We start from the raw sequence: 6,025 nt of genomic DNA, 5'->3' as shown, positions 1-6,025 counted from the left end.
CACATTAACTTCTTCCTCGCCGGCAGCTCATCAACTGCCCTTCACTTCTGGGAAATAATAGCTGGGTGCGAATGACACCAACCCAAAAGAGGCTTCATACATTCTACATACATACATTGCACATAAATTCTACATACGTGCATTGTACATACATACGTTCTACATACATACATACATTGCACATAAATTCTACATACGTACATACATACATACGTGCATTGTACATACATACATACATACATTGTTCATACATACATACATTGTTCATACATACATACATTGTACATACATACATACATTGTTCATACATACATACATTGTACATACATACATACATACATTGTTCATACATACATACATTGTACATACATGCATTGTAAATTGCAGCTGATCTGTCTTCGGGGATTACAATCTTTTCAAAACCAAATAGCAGCTAATATAAATACCATAAGATTATTTCTGTCATTGTAAATAAATCATATAATAATTATAGATATAGTTTATATATTTGTGTACCCTACAACAGTTTATAATTCTATATTACAGGAAATAATCGCTGTATTCTATACTATTATATATAATACCACAGGGACTGATCTATGTTTCAATCATTGTGTAACTATAATATATAATGTATAAAGGTAAAGGGACTGATCTATGTTTCAGTTATAATATAATATATAATGGTACAGGGACTGATCTGTGATTCAGTCATTGTATAATATAATATATAATGGTACAGGGACTGATCTATGATTCAATCAATGTATAATATAATATTATAATGGTACAGGGACTGATCTATGATTCAATCAATGTATAATATAATATTATAATGGTACAGGGACTGATCTATGATTCAGTCATTGTATAATATAATATATAATGGCTCAGGGACTGATTTGTGATTCAATCGTTGTATAATATAATATATAATGGTACAGGGACTGATCTGTGATTCAGTCATTGTATAATATAATATATAATGGTACAGGGACTGATCTATGATTCAATCATTGTATAATATAATATATAATGGTACAGGGACTGATCTATGATTCAATCATTGTATAATATAATATATAATGGTACAGGGACTGATCTGTGATTCAGTCATTGTATAAGATAATATATAATGGTACAGGGACTGATCTATGATTCAATCAATGTATAATATAATATTATAATGGTACAGGGACTGATCTATGATTCAATCAATGTATAATATAATATTATAATGGTACAGGGACTGATCTATGATTCAGTCATTGTATAATATAATATATAATGGTACAGGGACTGATCTATGATTCAATCATTGTATAATATAATATATAATGGTACAGGGACTGATCTATGATTCAGTCATTGTATAAGATAATATATAATGGTACAGGGACTGATCTATGATTCAGTCATTGTATAATATAATATATAATGGTACAGGGACTGATCTATGATTCAATCATTGTATAATATAATATATAATGGTACAGGGACTGATTTGTGATTCAATCATTGTATAATATAATATATAATGGTACAGGGACTGATCTATGATTCAATCATTGTATAATATAATATATAATGGTACAGGGACTGATCTATGATTCAGTCATTGTATAATATAGTATATAATGGTACAGGGACTGATCTATGATTCAGTCATTGTATAAGATAATATATAATGGCTCAGGGACTGATTTGTGATTCAATCATTGTATAATATAATTTATAATGGTACAGGGATTGATCTATAATTCAATCATTGTGTAACTATAATATATAATGTATAAAGGTACAGGGACTGATCTATGATTCAGTTATAATATAATATATAATGGTACAGGGACTGATCGATGATTCAATCATTGTATAATATAATATATAATGGTACAGGGACTGATCCTATTATGGGGGAGGTAAGTAACGCTCTGTACAGGAGATGTAGTCTAATAATGAAAGGTATATAATAACAGATGAGATGGATCTCTGTATATCAGGGAAGGAGATTATTTTTGCAGTTACAAAGTAATGTATCCGTCTATAGAATTATAAAAGAGTGAAGGCAGGAGAAGAGCACGGAGTCCATGGAGTTTGCAACTTTTTTTGATTATTTTGTTTATTTTTGTAACCTTTTTGTCTAAGTAGAGATCTATGTCCGTCCCATTCATGTATAATTCACTTTAAGAGGATGGACTCATTACCTCTGCTGGAACTCTGCTCCACGCATCAACTACTCTTTCTGAAAATAATCATTTTAAAGATTAGTTCTGAACTTTCCTGATAGTTGGAGGTGGTGTCTCCGTGTTCTTCATCTCCTGTCACCCCCAACCTCACTCACATCCTTCATATATCTAAAGGTTTCAGTCATGACCCCCCTTTCCCTTCAGATAGAGAGATAGAGAGATGGATACCTTCTGATAGACAGATGGATGGATAGATAAATAGACAAATTAATAGATAGATAATAATCACTTAGATACATAAATTGATTGAGAGATTCATACATAGGTACCGGTATATTGTATCTTGATAAATGGATGGATTTATAGATAGACAGATACATACAACGACGGTAGATAAACAGACATATGTATAAACATATAATACATACATAGATAATAGGCAGATAGATACATAGGTATATATCTATCCAGAGAGGTAGATAATTCATACATACATAGGTAAATATTCACTAGATACATAGATAGATAGATTGTATCTAGATAATTAGATGGATGATAGATACATACAGACATAGGTACGTGTTTTCTAGATACAAAGATAGATAATTAGAGAGATCAATAGATATATAATAGAAAGATGGATGCATAGATTATAGGCAGATAGATAATAAATAGATACATACCTACTGTATATATAAATAGGTAGATATTATCTAGATACATATTGTAGGTAATAGGAAGATAGATACATAAATAAATAGGTAGACAGTGGATAGATAGATAGATGGATACATAGGTAGACTGCATCTAGATAGATAGATAGATAGATAGATAGATAGATAGATAGATAGATAGATAGATAGATAGATAGATAGATAGATAGATAGATAGATAGATAGAAGGAAAAGATAGAATATATAGAAAAGATAGATAGATAGATAGATAGATAGATAGATAGATAGATAGATAGATAGATAGATAGATAGAAGGAAAAGATAGAATAGATAGAATAGATAGATAGATAGATAGATAGATAGATAGATAGATAGATAGATAGATAGATAGATAGATAGATAGATAAGAAGGAAAAGATAGAATATATAGGATAGATAGATAGATAGATAGATAGATAGATAGATAGATAGATAGATAGATAGATAGATAGATAGATAGATAGATAGATAGATAGATAGATAGATAGATAGATAGATAGATAGATAGATAGATAGATAGATAGATATAGAAAATATAGAAGGAAAAGATAGATAGACAAATAGATAGAAAAAAAAGATAGATAGAATAGTTAGAAAATATAGAAGGAAAAAATAGATAGAAAAGGTAGATAGATAAATAGGATAGATAGATAGAAAATATAGAAGGAGAAGATAGATAGATAGATAGATAGATAGATAGATAGATAGATAGATAGATAGATAGATAGATAGATAGATAGATAGAAGGTTGGACATATAAAGCGCGGTGTATCTCATCAGAGCCGAAGATTTAGTTGTGGTTTTGCCCAAATCCTGACTTTTCTCTTAGCTTTAAAATGAAACTTTATGTAAAAAAATAAATGTGTGATCAGGAAGGATTTTTTATAGCAGAAGAGACATTAAAGTTTCTTCTACAGTGAACATAAAAAGTCTACACACCCCTGGTAAAATGTCAGCTTTCTGTGATGTACAAAAATGAGACAAAGATAGATTTTTTTTAGAACGTTTTCCCCCCTTTGATGTGAACTATAAATTTTAAAACTCAGTTAAACAACAACCTGAAATCTTTTAGGTGAAGGGAAGTAAAAATAAAAAAATAAAAATATTATGGTTGCATAAGTGTGCACACCCTTAAACTAATACTCTGTTGAAGCACCTTTTGATGTTAGTACAGCACTCAGTGTTTTTGGGGAGGAGTCTATCAGCATGGCACATCCTGATTTGGCAATATTTGCCCGCTCTTCTTTGCAAAAACTCTCCAAATCTGTCAGATTGCGAGGAAATCTCCTGTGCGCAGCCCTCTTCACATCACCCCACAGATTTTCAATGGGATTCAGGTCTGGGCTCTGGCTGGGCCATTCCAAAACTTGAACCTTCTCCTGGCTGGGCCATTCCAAAACTTGAACCTTCTCCTAGCTGGGCCATTCCAAAACTTGAACCTTCTCCTGGCTGGGCCATTCCAAAACTTGAATCTTCTTCTGGCTCGGCCATTCCTTTGGTGATTTGGATGGATGCTTTGGGTCGTTGTCATGCTGAAAGATGGAGTTCCTCTTCCATGTTCAGCTTTCTAGCAGAAGCCTCAAGGTTTTGTGCCGATATTGACTGCTATTTGGAACTGTTCATAATTCCCTCTACCTTGACTAAGGCCCCTGTTCCAGCTGAAGAAAAACAGCCCCAAAGCACGACGCTGCCACCACCATGCTTCACAGTGGGTATGGTGTTCTTTTGGTGATGTGCTGTGTTATTTTTGCACCAAACATATCTTTTGGGCCAAAAAGTTCAACCTTGGTTCCATCAGACCAGAACACATTTTCCCACATGCTTTGGGGAGACTTCAGATGTGTTTTGGTAAAATGTAGCCGGGCTTGGATGTTTTTCTTGGTGAGAAAAGTCTTCCGTCTTGCCCCTCCCATAGCCCAGACATATGAAGAATACGGGAGATTGTCATATGGACCACACAACCAGTACTTCCCACATATTCCTGCAGCTCCTTTAATGTTGCTGTAGGCCTCTTGGCTCCTCCCTGACCAGTTTTCTTCTCGTCTTTCCATCAATGTTGGAGGGACGTCCAGTTCTTGGTGATGTCATCGTTGTGCCAGATTTCCTCCACTTCATGATGACTGTCTTCACTGTGTTCCATGGGATATCTAAAGCCTTGTACCCTTCTCCTGACTGATACCTTCTAACAATGAGATCCCTCTGATGGTTTAGAAGGTCTCTGAGGACCATGGATTTTGCTGTAGGATGCAACTAAGAAAATGTCAGGAAAGACCTACAAGAACAGCTGAACTTTATTTGGGGTTTTATCGATGGAGGGTGTGCACTGACTCCTATTTATCATGAGTTTGAATGTGATTGCTTAATTCTGAACACAGCTACATCCCCAGTTATAAGAGGGTGTGCACACTTATGCAACCACATTATTTTAGTCTTTTATTTTTACCCCCCCCCCCCCCCCATAAAAAAATTTTAGTTTGTTTTTTTGAGTTGTACAGTTCATACGTCACATTAACCACTTCTGGACCGGAAGGATTTGCCCCCTTAATTACCAGGCCATATTTTGTGATTCGGCACTGCGTTATTTTTAACGGAAAATTGCGCGGTTGTGCGACGCTGTACTTAAACAAAATTTGTGTCCTTTCCCCCCCCCACAAACAGCTTTCTTTTGGTGGTATTTGATCACCTGTGCGATTTTTATTTTTTGCGCTATAAACGAAAAAAGAGAGACAATTCTGAAAAAAAAATAAAATATTTTTCACTTTCTGCTATATAACATTCCCAAAAAATAAATGTAAAAATCAAAATTTTTTAGCATTTTAGGCCAATTTGTTTTCTGCTACATGTTTTTGGTGAAAAAAAAATCGCAATAGGGGTATATTGATTGGTTTGCGCAAAAGTTATCGCATCAACTAACTACGGGAAAGATTTATGTCATTTTTATTGGGTTTTTTTTACTAGTAATGGCGGCGATCTGCGATTTTTAGCGGGACTGCGACATTGCGGCGGACAGAACGGACCCCTGACTGACATTTTTTACACTTTTGGGGGGGGGGGGGGTTGTTAGTTTAATTATTGCTGCAAGTTTTAAAAAAATGAAAAGAATATATGAATATACAATAACAT

This window comes from Pelophylax lessonae, assembly GCF_965119305.1.
Source record: "Pelophylax lessonae genome assembly, chromosome: 2".
NCBI classification, from domain to species: Eukaryota; Metazoa; Chordata; class Amphibia; order Anura; family Ranidae; genus Pelophylax; species Pelophylax lessonae.
This window is presented reverse-complemented; position numbering follows the sequence as displayed.